At 54.5% G+C, this 13416-nt stretch overlaps 31 non-coding genes across 31 annotated transcripts; 6 read left to right on the top strand and 25 right to left on the bottom strand.

The window, feature by feature from the left end:
* Window positions 1-155: 155 nt before the first annotated feature.
* Trnag-gcc (transfer RNA glycine (anticodon GCC)) lies at window positions 156-226 on the bottom strand. Its single transcript has one exon. It is a non-coding gene; the product is annotated as a tRNA-Gly (tRNA).
* A 341-nt stretch (window positions 227-567) lies between these two features.
* Trnag-gcc (transfer RNA glycine (anticodon GCC)) lies at window positions 568-639 on the top strand. The gene has a single exon. It is a non-coding gene; the product is annotated as a tRNA-Gly (tRNA).
* A 585-nt stretch (window positions 640-1224) lies between these two features.
* Window positions 1225-1298, bottom strand: Trnai-aau (transfer RNA isoleucine (anticodon AAU)). The gene has a single exon. It is a non-coding gene; the product is annotated as a tRNA-Ile (tRNA).
* A 198-nt stretch (window positions 1299-1496) lies between these two features.
* Trnae-uuc (transfer RNA glutamic acid (anticodon UUC)) lies at window positions 1497-1568 on the bottom strand. Its single transcript has one exon. It is a non-coding gene; the product is annotated as a tRNA-Glu (tRNA).
* Window positions 1569-1864: 296 nt separating this feature from the next.
* Window positions 1865-1937, bottom strand: Trnam-cau (transfer RNA methionine (anticodon CAU)). The gene has a single exon. It is a non-coding gene; the product is annotated as a tRNA-Met (tRNA).
* A 381-nt stretch (window positions 1938-2318) lies between these two features.
* Window positions 2319-2389, bottom strand: Trnag-gcc (transfer RNA glycine (anticodon GCC)). The gene has a single exon. It is a non-coding gene; the product is annotated as a tRNA-Gly (tRNA).
* A 341-nt stretch (window positions 2390-2730) lies between these two features.
* On the top strand, window positions 2731-2802 carry Trnag-gcc (transfer RNA glycine (anticodon GCC)). Its single transcript has one exon. It is a non-coding gene; the product is annotated as a tRNA-Gly (tRNA).
* A 585-nt stretch (window positions 2803-3387) lies between these two features.
* Trnai-aau (transfer RNA isoleucine (anticodon AAU)) lies at window positions 3388-3461 on the bottom strand. Its single transcript has one exon. It is a non-coding gene; the product is annotated as a tRNA-Ile (tRNA).
* Window positions 3462-3659: 198 nt separating this feature from the next.
* On the bottom strand, window positions 3660-3731 carry Trnae-uuc (transfer RNA glutamic acid (anticodon UUC)). The gene has a single exon. It is a non-coding gene; the product is annotated as a tRNA-Glu (tRNA).
* A 296-nt stretch (window positions 3732-4027) lies between these two features.
* On the bottom strand, window positions 4028-4100 carry Trnam-cau (transfer RNA methionine (anticodon CAU)). The gene has a single exon. It is a non-coding gene; the product is annotated as a tRNA-Met (tRNA).
* Window positions 4101-4481: 381 nt separating this feature from the next.
* Trnag-gcc (transfer RNA glycine (anticodon GCC)) lies at window positions 4482-4552 on the bottom strand. Its single transcript has one exon. It is a non-coding gene; the product is annotated as a tRNA-Gly (tRNA).
* A 341-nt stretch (window positions 4553-4893) lies between these two features.
* On the top strand, window positions 4894-4965 carry Trnag-ucc (transfer RNA glycine (anticodon UCC)). Its single transcript has one exon. It is a non-coding gene; the product is annotated as a tRNA-Gly (tRNA).
* Window positions 4966-5550: 585 nt separating this feature from the next.
* Trnai-aau (transfer RNA isoleucine (anticodon AAU)) lies at window positions 5551-5624 on the bottom strand. Its single transcript has one exon. It is a non-coding gene; the product is annotated as a tRNA-Ile (tRNA).
* Window positions 5625-5822: 198 nt separating this feature from the next.
* Window positions 5823-5894, bottom strand: Trnae-uuc (transfer RNA glutamic acid (anticodon UUC)). The gene has a single exon. It is a non-coding gene; the product is annotated as a tRNA-Glu (tRNA).
* Window positions 5895-6190: 296 nt separating this feature from the next.
* On the bottom strand, window positions 6191-6263 carry Trnam-cau (transfer RNA methionine (anticodon CAU)). Its single transcript has one exon. It is a non-coding gene; the product is annotated as a tRNA-Met (tRNA).
* Window positions 6264-6644: 381 nt separating this feature from the next.
* Window positions 6645-6715, bottom strand: Trnag-gcc (transfer RNA glycine (anticodon GCC)). The gene has a single exon. It is a non-coding gene; the product is annotated as a tRNA-Gly (tRNA).
* Window positions 6716-7056: 341 nt separating this feature from the next.
* Window positions 7057-7132, top strand: Trnag-ucc (transfer RNA glycine (anticodon UCC)). Its single transcript has one exon. It is a non-coding gene; the product is annotated as a tRNA-Gly (tRNA).
* A 585-nt stretch (window positions 7133-7717) lies between these two features.
* On the bottom strand, window positions 7718-7791 carry Trnai-aau (transfer RNA isoleucine (anticodon AAU)). Its single transcript has one exon. It is a non-coding gene; the product is annotated as a tRNA-Ile (tRNA).
* Window positions 7792-7989: 198 nt separating this feature from the next.
* Trnae-uuc (transfer RNA glutamic acid (anticodon UUC)) lies at window positions 7990-8061 on the bottom strand. The gene has a single exon. It is a non-coding gene; the product is annotated as a tRNA-Glu (tRNA).
* A 296-nt stretch (window positions 8062-8357) lies between these two features.
* Window positions 8358-8430, bottom strand: Trnam-cau (transfer RNA methionine (anticodon CAU)). The gene has a single exon. It is a non-coding gene; the product is annotated as a tRNA-Met (tRNA).
* A 381-nt stretch (window positions 8431-8811) lies between these two features.
* On the bottom strand, window positions 8812-8882 carry Trnag-gcc (transfer RNA glycine (anticodon GCC)). Its single transcript has one exon. It is a non-coding gene; the product is annotated as a tRNA-Gly (tRNA).
* Window positions 8883-9223: 341 nt separating this feature from the next.
* Window positions 9224-9295, top strand: Trnag-ucc (transfer RNA glycine (anticodon UCC)). Its single transcript has one exon. It is a non-coding gene; the product is annotated as a tRNA-Gly (tRNA).
* Window positions 9296-9880: 585 nt separating this feature from the next.
* Window positions 9881-9954, bottom strand: Trnai-aau (transfer RNA isoleucine (anticodon AAU)). Its single transcript has one exon. It is a non-coding gene; the product is annotated as a tRNA-Ile (tRNA).
* Window positions 9955-10152: 198 nt separating this feature from the next.
* Window positions 10153-10224, bottom strand: Trnae-uuc (transfer RNA glutamic acid (anticodon UUC)). Its single transcript has one exon. It is a non-coding gene; the product is annotated as a tRNA-Glu (tRNA).
* Window positions 10225-10520: 296 nt separating this feature from the next.
* Trnam-cau (transfer RNA methionine (anticodon CAU)) lies at window positions 10521-10593 on the bottom strand. Its single transcript has one exon. It is a non-coding gene; the product is annotated as a tRNA-Met (tRNA).
* Window positions 10594-10974: 381 nt separating this feature from the next.
* Window positions 10975-11045, bottom strand: Trnag-gcc (transfer RNA glycine (anticodon GCC)). The gene has a single exon. It is a non-coding gene; the product is annotated as a tRNA-Gly (tRNA).
* Window positions 11046-11386: 341 nt separating this feature from the next.
* Window positions 11387-11458, top strand: Trnag-gcc (transfer RNA glycine (anticodon GCC)). The gene has a single exon. It is a non-coding gene; the product is annotated as a tRNA-Gly (tRNA).
* Window positions 11459-12043: 585 nt separating this feature from the next.
* On the bottom strand, window positions 12044-12117 carry Trnai-aau (transfer RNA isoleucine (anticodon AAU)). Its single transcript has one exon. It is a non-coding gene; the product is annotated as a tRNA-Ile (tRNA).
* A 198-nt stretch (window positions 12118-12315) lies between these two features.
* Trnae-uuc (transfer RNA glutamic acid (anticodon UUC)) lies at window positions 12316-12387 on the bottom strand. Its single transcript has one exon. It is a non-coding gene; the product is annotated as a tRNA-Glu (tRNA).
* Window positions 12388-12683: 296 nt separating this feature from the next.
* Window positions 12684-12756, bottom strand: Trnam-cau (transfer RNA methionine (anticodon CAU)). Its single transcript has one exon. It is a non-coding gene; the product is annotated as a tRNA-Met (tRNA).
* A 381-nt stretch (window positions 12757-13137) lies between these two features.
* Window positions 13138-13208, bottom strand: Trnag-gcc (transfer RNA glycine (anticodon GCC)). The gene has a single exon. It is a non-coding gene; the product is annotated as a tRNA-Gly (tRNA).
* Between the last annotated feature and the right edge of the window lie 208 nt (window positions 13209-13416).

Here is a 13416-nt window from a genome sequence, read left to right on the forward strand (position 1 = left end):
CTAGTCTATAGAACATGATGCGAGCGTCCCAGTGGGGACCCGCCAGTGCTGCGTTCTCGGTTCTTCTCAAGGGAATCCAGCTATACATTCTTGTGGATCGTGCATGTCAAGCGCGCAAGCCACACGGCAGCATTACCGCGGGAAAAGCAAAATGATGCATCGGCCGGGAATCGAACCCGGGCCGCCCGCGTGGCAGGCGAGCATTCTACCACTGAACCACCGATGCTCCGATCGGTATCAACTTCAAGCTGCTTCCCGAGCAGTTGTCTTAAGGGAAAGTGGGACTGTCGTCAAGCGCCATAGCATTCTGCCGAGAAGATGCTGCAGACGCTGAACCCTGCACTGTACTGCTTAAAATCGCCGCCAGAACGCCGTCCTCTGCGTACTCTTGCGTCGCCAGAGCCGACTCTTGCCAAAGGATGCGAAATGTGCGCGGATATGCTGTCCGAATGCGTCTGGATGTGCTCCCCTAGCCTACCTCGAAATGCGCCTGCCAGGTACCATCACCTTCGGCCGCTGCCGACAGGCGGGAAGCCGACACAGTGCGGCGCCGGGGCGCTCCCTTGTGCGGTGGTGGTGTAATGGTCAGCATAGTTGCCTGCCAAGCAGTTGATCCGGGTTCGATTCCCGGCCACCGCAGCAGGCTTTTAATTTCGCGTATGGGTACTTTTGCCACGCGCCTTGAAATTAATGTTTTGTTTTCCTCCCTGTTACTCGCTGCAGACCAGCCTGTAGTGTGTCTCGACTTGTCTCGACTTTGCTCGGCTGACGCGAGAGCTGACGCTCTCAAATCGGCCTATATCAAAACAACAAGCACGAGAAACGACTGAGAGAGGTAAGGAGAGGCGAGGCGATGGACACACAGCACGCCCCTTCATTTCACGGTGGCGTCTCCCTGACCGAATCGGGCTGTGGCTCCGAAAACAAAGGAGAAAGAAAAATAGGAAGTAAAACTGCCAACAGTACCCTGTGTTCCGATGCACTTACCCGCCCAAGTACTGACAAGGGCCAAAGTTGTTACGCATCGGCAATCGGACATTTCCTCTCATTTTCTCTTTATCGGTTGAGAACCAGTGTATCGAGCACACTATGGCCATTGGCGAGTGAATGCTGTAGCGCTTCCCGACAGGTCGGGTTCGGAACCTCTGTCAACTTCCACGCAGGGTGGTCATCACACTCGCCAGCTGAAATAGGCGCTGCCTTTTCGTAGTAGTAAATGCGTAGTGGCCCGTGGGGGGATCGAACCCACGACCTTCGCGTTATTAGCACGACGCTCTAACCAACTGAGCTAACGGGCCTCGACAGATGCAGTTGCTCAGGCCTACACTGGAACCGTGTGGCATGAAGCCATACACCATTTCTATGGCCGTCGTGTGTCTGCTTCCCTCGTCTATATTCTGCTGACTGTCACGAAACAGTAGCTATATTGCGAGCAGGACGGGAAACGGCAGCTCGGACAGCTCAAACTTGTCACGAGTAGTGTGGAAAAAATTCCGTTCCGGTACCGGGAATCGAACCCGGGCCTCCTGGGTGAAAGCCAGGTATCCTAGCCACTAGACCACACCGGATCTGTGCGTTTCTTCGACGGTTCGGACGGTCCCTTGGCGCATTTCGTGCCGAGTCCCGCGTCCGCGCCCATCTCTCTTTGCGAGCATCTTTGCGCATGCTGACTGGCAAGGCGCGCACCTCAAACGTCTCAGAGCAATGCTTTTGGCTTCATGCTCTGCTGGGAGAAGAGGAAAAGGGAAGCTGTAAGTAGCAATAACAGGAAGTAAACATTTTCCCGCTGAAGCGTTGTGGATAACAAACAAGAAATAAGTTGGGGCCCCAGCAACAGCACCACCATCAGTCACAGAAAATTAAATGCCCCGGGTGAGGATCGAACTCACGACCTTAAGATTATGAGACTTACGCGCTGCCTACTGCGCTACCGAGGCACCGGTGAACCGTTTGTCCTGGAAACTGGGTAAGTATCATACCGAATGTTAGACGTGAAGACACTGTACTTCCTGGATAACGTGTTCTGTTTGCTACACGTGCATTGCCGGCCCAGTTGATTGCGGTGTTGCTGCAGCTTTTGCAACGATAGGCAGCACTCCTTGTCGTTAAAGTTCAGTGCCTCGGAGGCACCTGGACACAGCAACTTGTGAGGCCAGGCCGACGCTAGTCTATAGAACATGATGCGAGCGTCCCAGTGGGGACCCGCCAGTGCTGCGTTCTCGGTTCTTCTCAAGGGAATCCAGCTATACATTCTTGTGGATCGTGCATGTCAAGCGCGCAAGCCACACGGCAGCATTACCGCGGGAAAAGCAAAATGATGCATCGGCCGGGAATCGAACCCGGGCCGCCCGCGTGGCAGGCGAGCATTCTACCACTGAACCACCGATGCTCCGATCGGTATCAACTTCAAGCTGCTTCCCGAGCAGTTGTCTTAAGGGAAAGTGGGACTGTCGTCAAGCGCCATAGCATTCTGCCGAGAAGATGCTGCAGACGCTGAACCCTGCACTGTACTGCTTAAAATCGCCGCCAGAACGCCGTCCTCTGCGTACTCTTGCGTCGCCAGAGCCGACTCTTGCCAAAGGATGCGAAATGTGCGCGGATATGCTGTCCGAATGCGTCTGGATGTGCTCCCCTAGCCTACCTCGAAATGCGCCTGCCAGGTACCATCACCTTCGGCCGCTGCCGACAGGCGGGAAGCCGACACAGTGCGGCGCCGGGGCGCTCCCTTGTGCGGTGGTGGTGTAATGGTCAGCATAGTTGCCTGCCAAGCAGTTGATCCGGGTTCGATTCCCGGCCACCGCAGCAGGCTTTTAATTTCGCGTATGGGTACTTTTGCCACGCGCCTTGAAATTAATGTTTTGTTTTCCTCCCTGTTACTCGCTGCAGACCAGCCTGTAGTGTGTCTCGACTTGTCTCGACTTTGCTCGGCTGACGCGAGAGCTGACGCTCTCAAATCGGCCTATATCAAAACAACAAGCACGAGAAACGACTGAGAGAGGTAAGGAGAGGCGAGGCGATGGACACACAGCACGCCCCTTCATTTCACGGTGGCGTCTCCCTGACCGAATCGGGCTGTGGCTCCGAAAACAAAGGAGAAAGAAAAATAGGAAGTAAAACTGCCAACAGTACCCTGTGTTCCGATGCACTTACCCGCCCAAGTACTGACAAGGGCCAAAGTTGTTACGCATCGGCAATCGGACATTTCCTCTCATTTTCTCTTTATCGGTTGAGAACCAGTGTATCGAGCACACTATGGCCATTGGCGAGTGAATGCTGTAGCGCTTCCCGACAGGTCGGGTTCGGAACCTCTGTCAACTTCCACGCAGGGTGGTCATCACACTCGCCAGCTGAAATAGGCGCTGCCTTTTCGTAGTAGTAAATGCGTAGTGGCCCGTGGGGGGATCGAACCCACGACCTTCGCGTTATTAGCACGACGCTCTAACCAACTGAGCTAACGGGCCTCGACAGATGCAGTTGCTCAGGCCTACACTGGAACCGTGTGGCATGAAGCCATACACCATTTCTATGGCCGTCGTGTGTCTGCTTCCCTCGTCTATATTCTGCTGACTGTCACGAAACAGTAGCTATATTGCGAGCAGGACGGGAAACGGCAGCTCGGACAGCTCAAACTTGTCACGAGTAGTGTGGAAAAAATTCCGTTCCGGTACCGGGAATCGAACCCGGGCCTCCTGGGTGAAAGCCAGGTATCCTAGCCACTAGACCACACCGGATCTGTGCGTTTCTTCGACGGTTCGGACGGTCCCTTGTCGCATTTCGTGCCGAGTCCCGCGTCCGCGCCCATCTCTCTTTGCGAGCATCTTTGCGCATGCTGACTGGCAAGGCGCGCACCTCAAACGTCTCAGAGCAATGCTTTTGGCTTCATGCTCTGCTGGGAGAAGAGGAAAAGGGAAGCTGTAAGTAGCAATAACAGGAAGTAAACATTTTCCCGCTGAAGCGTTGTGGATAACAAACAAGAAATAAGTTGGGGCCCCAGCAACAGCACCACCATCAGTCACAGAAAATTAAATGCCCCGGGTGAGGATCGAACTCACGACCTTAAGATTATGAGACTTACGCGCTGCCTACTGCGCTACCGAGGCACCGGTGAACCGTTTGTCCTGGAAACTGGGTAAGTATCATACCGAATGTTAGACGTGAAGACACTGTACTTCCTGGATAACGTGTTCTGTTTGCTACACGTGCATTGCCGGCCCAGTTGATTGCGGTGTTGCTGCAGCTTTTGCAACGATAGGCAGCACTCCTTGTCGTTAAAGTTCAGTGCCTCGGAGGCACCTGGACACAGCAACTTGTGAGGCCAGGCCGACGCTAGTCTATAGAACATGATGCGAGCGTCCCAGTGGGGACCCGCCAGTGCTGCGTTCTCGGTTCTTCTCAAGGGAATCCAGCTATACATTCTTGTGGATCGTGCATGTCAAGCGCGCAAGCCACACGGCAGCATTACCGCGGGAAAAGCAAAATGATGCATCGGCCGGGAATCGAACCCGGGCCGCCCGCGTGGCAGGCGAGCATTCTACCACTGAACCACCGATGCTCCGGTCGGTATCAACTTCAAGCTGCTTCCCGAGCAGTTGTCTTAAGGGAAAGTGGGACTGTCGTCAAGCGCCATAGCATTCTGCCGAGAAGATGCTGCAGACGCTGAACCCTGCACTGTACTGCTTAAAATCGCCGCCAGAACGCCGTCCTCTGCGTACTCTTGCGTCGCCAGAGCCGACTCTTGCCAAAGGATGCGAAATGTGCGCGGATATGCTGTCCGAATGCGTCTGGATGTGCTCCCCTAGCCTACCTCGAAATGCGCCTGCCAGGTACCATCACCTTCGGCCGCTGCCGACAGGCGGGAAGCCGACACAGTGCGGCGCCGGGGCGCTCCCTTGTGCGGTGGTGGTGTAATGGTCAGCATAGTTGCCTTCCAAGCAGTTGATCCGGGTTCGATTCCCGGCCACCGCAGCAGGCTTTTAATTTCGCGTATGGGTACTTTTGCCACGCGCCTTGAAATTAATGTTTTGTTTTCCTCCCTGTTACTCGCTGCAGACCAGCCTGTAGTGTGTCTCGACTTGTCTCGACTTTGCTCGGCTGACGCGAGAGCTGACGCTCTCAAATCGGCCTATATCAAAACAACAAGCACGAGAAACGACTGAGAGAGGTAAGGAGAGGCGAGGCGATGGACACACAGCACGCCCCTTCATTTCACGGTGGCGTCTCCCTGACCGAATCGGGCTGTGGCTCCGAAAACAAAGGAGAAAGAAAAATAGGAAGTAAAACTGCCAACAGTACCCTGTGTTCCGATGCACTTACCCGCCCAAGTACTGACAAGGGCCAAAGTTGTTACGCATCGGCAATCGGACATTTCCTCTCATTTTCTCTTTATCGGTTGAGAACCAGTGTATCGAGCACACTATGGCCATTGGCGAGTGAATGCTGTAGCGCTTCCCGACAGGTCGGGTTCGGAACCTCTGTCAACTTCCACGCAGGGTGGTCATCACACTCGCCAGCTGAAATAGGCGCTGCCTTTTCGTAGTAGTAAATGCGTAGTGGCCCGTGGGGGGATCGAACCCACGACCTTCGCGTTATTAGCACGACGCTCTAACCAACTGAGCTAACGGGCCTCGACAGATGCAGTTGCTCAGGCCTACACTGGAACCGTGTGGCATGAAGCCATACACCATTTCTATGGCCGTCGTGTGTCTGCTTCCCTCGTCTATATTCTGCTGACTGTCACGAAACAGTAGCTATATTGCGAGCAGGACGGGAAACGGCAGCTCGGACAGCTCAAACTTGTCACGAGTAGTGTGGAAAAAATTCCGTTCCGGTACCGGGAATCGAACCCGGGCCTCCTGGGTGAAAGCCAGGTATCCTAGCCACTAGACCACACCGGATCTGTGCGTTTCTTCGACGGTTCGGACGGTCCCTTGGCGCATTTCGTGCCGAGTCCCGCGTCCGCGCCCATCTCTCTTTGCGAGCATCTTTGCGCATGCTGACTGGCAAGGCGCGCACCTCAAACGTCTCAGAGCAATGCTTTTGGCTTCATGCTCTGCTGGGAGAAGAGGAAAAGGGAAGCTGTAAGTAGCAATAACAGGAAGTAAACATTTTCCCGCTGAAGCGTTGTGGATAACAAACAAGAAATAAGTTGGGGCCCCAGCAACAGCACCACCATCAGTCACAGAAAATTAAATGCCCCGGGTGAGGATCGAACTCACGACCTTAAGATTATGAGACTTACGCGCTGCCTACTGCGCTACCGAGGCACCGGTGAACCGTTTGTCCTGGAAACTGGGTAAGTATCATACCGAATGTTAGACGTGAAGACACTGTACTTCCTGGATAACGTGTTCTGTTTGCTACACGTGCATTGCCGGCCCAGTTGATTGCGGTGTTGCTGCAGCTTTTGCAACGATAGGCAGCACTCCTTGTCGTTAAAGTTCAGTGCCTCGGAGGCACCTGGACACAGCAACTTGTGAGGCCAGGCCGACGCTAGTCTATAGAACATGATGCGAGCGTCCCAGTGGGGACCCGCCAGTGCTGCGTTCTCGGTTCTTCTCAAGGGAATCCAGCTATACATTCTTGTGGATCGTGCATGTCAAGCGCGCAAGCCACACGGCAGCATTACCGCGGGAAAAGCAAAATGATGCATCGGCCGGGAATCGAACCCGGGCCGCCCGCGTGGCAGGCGAGCATTCTACCACTGAACCACCGATGCTCCGGTCGGTATCAACTTCAAGCTGCTTCCCGAGCAGTTGTCTTAAGGGAAAGTGGGACTGTCGTCAAGCGCCATAGCATTCTGCCGAGAAGATGCTGCAGACGCTGAACCCTGCACTGTACTGCTTAAAATCGCCGCCAGAACGCCGTCCTCTGCGTACTCTTGCGTCGCCAGAGCCGACTCTTGCCAAAGGATGCGAAATGTGCGCGGATATGCTGTCCGAATGCGTCTGGATGTGCTCCCCTAGCCTACCTCGAAATGCGCCTGCCAGGTACCATCACCTTCGGCCGCTGCCGACAGGCGGGAAGCCGACACAGTGCGGCGCCGGGGCGCTCCCTTGTGCGGTGGTGGTGTAATTAATGGTCAGCATAGTTGCCTTCCAAGCAGTTGATCCGGGTTCGATTCCCGGCCACCGCAGCAGGCTTTTAATTTCGCGTATGGGTACTTTTGCCACGCGCCTTGAAATTAATGTTTTGTTTTCCTCCCTGTTACTCGCTGCAGACCAGCCTGTAGTGTGTCTCGACTTGTCTCGACTTTGCTCGGCTGACGCGAGAGCTGACGCTCTCAAATCGGCCTATATCAAAACAACAAGCACGAGAAACGACTGAGAGAGGTAAGGAGAGGCGAGGCGATGGACACACAGCACGCCCCTTCATTTCACGGTGGCGTCTCCCTGACCGAATCGGGCTGTGGCTCCGAAAACAAAGGAGAAAGAAAAATAGGAAGTAAAACTGCCAACAGTACCCTGTGTTCCGATGCACTTACCCGCCCAAGTACTGACAAGGGCCAAAGTTGTTACGCATCGGCAATCGGACATTTCCTCTCATTTTCTCTTTATCGGTTGAGAACCAGTGTATCGAGCACACTATGGCCATTGGCGAGTGAATGCTGTAGCGCTTCCCGACAGGTCGGGTTCGGAACCTCTGTCAACTTCCACGCAGGGTGGTCATCACACTCGCCAGCTGAAATAGGCGCTGCCTTTTCGTAGTAGTAAATGCGTAGTGGCCCGTGGGGGGATCGAACCCACGACCTTCGCGTTATTAGCACGACGCTCTAACCAACTGAGCTAACGGGCCTCGACAGATGCAGTTGCTCAGGCCTACACTGGAACCGTGTGGCATGAAGCCATACACCATTTCTATGGCCGTCGTGTGTCTGCTTCCCTCGTCTATATTCTGCTGACTGTCACGAAACAGTAGCTATATTGCGAGCAGGACGGGAAACGGCAGCTCGGACAGCTCAAACTTGTCACGAGTAGTGTGGAAAAAATTCCGTTCCGGTACCGGGAATCGAACCCGGGCCTCCTGGGTGAAAGCCAGGTATCCTAGCCACTAGACCACACCGGATCTGTGCGTTTCTTCGACGGTTCGGACGGTCCCTTGGCGCATTTCGTGCCGAGTCCCGCGTCCGCGCCCATCTCTCTTTGCGAGCATCTTTGCGCATGCTGACTGGCAAGGCGCGCACCTCAAACGTCTCAGAGCAATGCTTTTGGCTTCATGCTCTGCTGGGAGAAGAGGAAAAGGGAAGCTGTAAGTAGCAATAACAGGAAGTAAACATTTTCCCGCTGAAGCGTTGTGGATAACAAACAAGAAATAAGTTGGGGCCCCAGCAACAGCACCACCATCAGTCACAGAAAATTAAATGCCCCGGGTGAGGATCGAACTCACGACCTTAAGATTATGAGACTTACGCGCTGCCTACTGCGCTACCGAGGCACCGGTGAACCGTTTGTCCTGGAAACTGGGTAAGTATCATACCGAATGTTAGACGTGAAGACACTGTACTTCCTGGATAACGTGTTCTGTTTGCTACACGTGCATTGCCGGCCCAGTTGATTGCGGTGTTGCTGCAGCTTTTGCAACGATAGGCAGCACTCCTTGTCGTTAAAGTTCAGTGCCTCGGAGGCACCTGGACACAGCAACTTGTGAGGCCAGGCCGACGCTAGTCTATAGAACATGATGCGAGCGTCCCAGTGGGGACCCGCCAGTGCTGCGTTCTCGGTTCTTCTCAAGGGAATCCAGCTATACATTCTTGTGGATCGTGCATGTCAAGCGCGCAAGCCACACGGCAGCATTACCGCGGGAAAAGCAAAATGATGCATCGGCCGGGAATCGAACCCGGGCCGCCCGCGTGGCAGGCGAGCATTCTACCACTGAACCACCGATGCTCCGGTCGGTATCAACTTCAAGCTGCTTCCCGAGCAGTTGTCTTAAGGGAAAGTGGGACTGTCGTCAAGCGCCATAGCATTCTGCCGAGAAGATGCTGCAGACGCTGAACCCTGCACTGTACTGCTTAAAATCGCCGCCAGAACGCCGTCCTCTGCGTACTCTTGCGTCGCCAGAGCCGACTCTTGCCAAAGGATGCGAAATGTGCGCGGATATGCTGTCCGAATGCGTCTGGATGTGCTCCCCTAGCCTACCTCGAAATGCGCCTGCCAGGTACCATCACCTTCGGCCGCTGCCGACAGGCGGGAAGCCGACACAGTGCGGCGCCGGGGCGCTCCCTTGTGCGGTGGTGGTGTAATGGTCAGCATAGTTGCCTTCCAAGCAGTTGATCCGGGTTCGATTCCCGGCCACCGCAGCAGGCTTTTAATTTCGCGTATGGGTACTTTTGCCACGCGCCTTGAAATTAATGTTTTGTTTTCCTCCCTGTTACTCGCTGCAGACCAGCCTGTAGTGTGTCTCGACTTGTCTCGACTTTGCTCGGCTGACGCGAGAGCTGACGCTCTCAAATCGGCCTATATCAAAACAACAAGCACGAGAAACGACTGAGAGAGGTAAGGAGAGGCGAGGCGATGGACACACAGCACGCCCCTTCATTTCACGGTGGCGTCTCCCTGACCGAATCGGGCTGTGGCTCCGAAAACAAAGGAGAAAGAAAAATAGGAAGTAAAACTGCCAACAGTACCCTGTGTTCCGATGCACTTACCCGCCCAAGTACTGACAAGGGCCAAAGTTGTTACGCATCGGCAATCGGACATTTCCTCTCATTTTCTCTTTATCGGTTGAGAACCAGTGTATCGAGCACACTATGGCCATTGGCGAGTGAATGCTGTAGCGCTTCCCGACAGGTCGGGTTCGGAACCTCTGTCAACTTCCACGCAGGGTGGTCATCACACTCGCCAGCTGAAATAGGCGCTGCCTTTTCGTAGTAGTAAATGCGTAGTGGCCCGTGGGGGGATCGAACCCACGACCTTCGCGTTATTAGCACGACGCTCTAACCAACTGAGCTAACGGGCCTCGACAGATGCAGTTGCTCAGGCCTACACTGGAACCGTGTGGCATGAAGCCATACACCATTTCTATGGCCGTCGTGTGTCTGCTTCCCTCGTCTATATTCTGCTGACTGTCACGAAACAGTAGCTATATTGCGAGCAGGACGGGAAACGGCAGCTCGGACAGCTCAAACTTGTCACGAGTAGTGTGGAAAAAATTCCGTTCCGGTACCGGGAATCGAACCCGGGCCTCCTGGGTGAAAGCCAGGTATCCTAGCCACTAGACCACACCGGATCTGTGCGTTTCTTCGACGGTTCGGACGGTCCCTTGGCGCATTTCGTGCCGAGTCCCGCGTCCGCGCCCATCTCTCTTTGCGAGCATCTTTGCGCATGCTGACTGGCAAGGCGCGCACCTCAAACGTCTCAGAGCAATGCTTTTGGCTTCATGCTCTGCTGGGAGAAGAGGAAAAGGGAAGCTGTAAGTAGCAATAACAGGAAGTAAACATTTTCCCGCTGAAGCGTTGTGGATAACAAACAAGAAATAAGTTGGGGCCCCAGCAACAGCACCACCATCAGTCACAGAAAATTAAATGCCCCGGGTGAGGATCGAACTCACGACCTTAAGATTATGAGACTTACGCGCTGCCTACTGCGCTACCGAGGCACCGGTGAACCGTTTGTCCTGGAAACTGGGTAAGTATCATACCGAATGTTAGACGTGAAGACACTGTACTTCCTGGATAACGTGTTCTGTTTGCTACACGTGCATTGCCGGCCCAGTTGATTGCGGTGTTGCTGCAGCTTTTGCAACGATAGGCAGCACTCCTTGTCGTTAAAGTTCAGTGCCTCGGAGGCACCTGGACACAGCAACTTGTGAGGCCAGGCCGACGCTAGTCTATAGAACATGATGCGAGCGTCCCAGTGGGGACCCGCCAGTGCTGCGTTCTCGGTTCTTCTCAAGGGAATCCAGCTATACATTCTTGTGGATCGTGCATGTCAAGCGCGCAAGCCACACGGCAGCATTACCGCGGGAAAAGCAAAATGATGCATCGGCCGGGAATCGAACCCGGGCCGCCCGCGTGGCAGGCGAGCATTCTACCACTGAACCACCGATGCTCCGGTCGGTATCAACTTCAAGCTGCTTCCCGAGCAGTTGTCTTAAGGGAAAGTGGGACTGTCGTCAAGCGCCATAGCATTCTGCCGAGAAGATGCTGCAGACGCTGAACCCTGCACTGTACTGCTTAAAATCGCCGCCAGAACGCCGTCCTCTGCGTACTCTTGCGTCGCCAGAGCCGACTCTTGCCAAAGGATGCGAAATGTGCGCGGATATGCTGTCCGAATGCGTCTGGATGTGCTCCCCTAGCCTACCTCGAAATGCGCCTGCCAGGTACCATCACCTTCGGCCGCTGCCGACAGGCGGGAAGCCGACACAGTGCGGCGCCGGGGCGCTCCCTTGTGCGGTGGTGGTGTAATGGTCAGCATAGTTGCCTGCCAAGCAGTTGATCCGGGTTCGATTCCCGGCCACCGCAGCAGGCTTTTAATTTCGCGTATGGGTACTTTTGCCACGCGCCTTGAAATTAATGTTTTGTTTTCCTCCCTGTTACTCGCTGCAGACCAGCCTGTAGTGTGTCTCGACTTGTCTCGACTTTGCTCGGCTGACGCGAGAGCTGACGCTCTCAAATCGGCCTATATCAAAACAACAAGCACGAGAAACGACTGAGAGAGGTAAGGAGAGGCGAGGCGATGGACACACAGCACGCCCCTTCATTTCACGGTGGCGTCTCCCTGACCGAATCGGGCTGTGGCTCCGAAAACAAAGGAGAAAGAAAAATAGGAAGTAAAACTGCCAACAGTACCCTGTGTTCCGATGCACTTACCCGCCCAAGTACTGACAAGGGCCAAAGTTGTTACGCATCGGCAATCGGACATTTCCTCTCATTTTCTCTTTATCGGTTGAGAACCAGTGTATCGAGCACACTATGGCCATTGGCGAGTGAATGCTGTAGCGCTTCCCGACAGGTCGGGTTCGGAACCTCTGTCAACTTCCACGCAGGGTGGTCATCACACTCGCCAGCTGAAATAGGCGCTGCCTTTTCGTAGTAGTAAATGCGTAGTGGCCCGTGGGGGGATCGAACCCACGACCTTCGCGTTATTAGCACGACGCTCTAACCAACTGAGCTAACGGGCCTCGACAGATGCAGTTGCTCAGGCCTACACTGGAACCGTGTGGCATGAAGCCATACACCATTTCTATGGCCGTCGTGTGTCTGCTTCCCTCGTCTATATTCTGCTGACTGTCACGAAACAGTAGCTATATTGCGAGCAGGACGGGAAACGGCAGCTCGGACAGCTCAAACTTGTCACGAGTAGTGTGGAAAAAATTCCGTTCCGGTACCGGGAATCGAACCCGGGCCTCCTGGGTGAAAGCCAGGTATCCTAGCCACTAGACCACACCGGATCTGTGCGTTTCTTCGACGGTTCGGACGGTCCCTTGGCGCATTTCGTGCCGAGTCCCGCGTCCGCGCCCATCTCTCTTTGCGAGCATCTTTGCGCATGCTGACTGGCAAGGCGCGCACCTCAAACGTCTCAGAGCAATGCTTTTGGCTTCATGCTCTGCTGGGAGAAGAGGAAAAGGGAAGCTGTAAGTAGCAATAACAGGAAGTAAACATTTTCCCGCTGAAGCGTTGTGGATAACAAACAAGAAATAAGTTGGGGCCCCAGCAACAGCACCACCATCAGTCACAGAAAATTAAATGCCCCGGGTGAGGATCGAACTCACGACCTTAAGATTATGAGACTTACGCGCTGCCTACTGCGCTACCGAGGCACCGGTGAACCGTTTGTCCTGGAAACTGGGTAAGTATCATACCGAATGTTAGACGTGAAGACACTGTACTTCCTGGATAACGTGTTCTGTTTGCTACACGTGCATTGCCGGCCCAGTTGATTGCGGTGTTGCTGCAGCTTTTGCAACGATAGGCAGCACTCCTTGTCGTTAAAGTTCAGTGCCTCGGAGGCACCTGGACACAGCAACTTGTGAGGCCAGGCCGACGCTAGTCTATAGAACATGATGCGAGCGTCCCAGTGGGGACCCGCCAGTGCTGCGTTCTCGGTTCTTCTCAAGGGAATCCAGCTATACATTCTTGTGGATCGTGCATGTCAAGCGCGCAAGCCACACGGCAGCATTACCGCGGGAAAAGCAAAATGATGCATCGGCCGGGAATCGAACCCGGGCCGCCCGCGTGGCAGGCGAGCATTCTACCACTGAACCACCGATGCTCCGGTCGGTATCAACTTCAAGCTGCTTCCCGAGCAGTTGTCTTAAGGGAAAGTGGGACTGTCGTCAAGCGCCATAGCATTCTGCCGAGAAGATGCTGCAGACGCTGAACCCTGCACTGTACTGCTTAAAATCGCCGCCAGAACGCCGTCCTCTGCGTACTCTTGCGTCGCCAGAGCCGACTCTTGCCAAAGGATGCGAAATGTGCGC

The sequence above is a fragment of the Schistocerca gregaria genome, unplaced genomic scaffold (genome assembly GCF_023897955.1).
Source record: "Schistocerca gregaria isolate iqSchGreg1 unplaced genomic scaffold, iqSchGreg1.2 ptg000747l, whole genome shotgun sequence".
Lineage (NCBI taxonomy): Eukaryota > Metazoa > Arthropoda > Insecta > Orthoptera > Acrididae > Schistocerca > Schistocerca gregaria.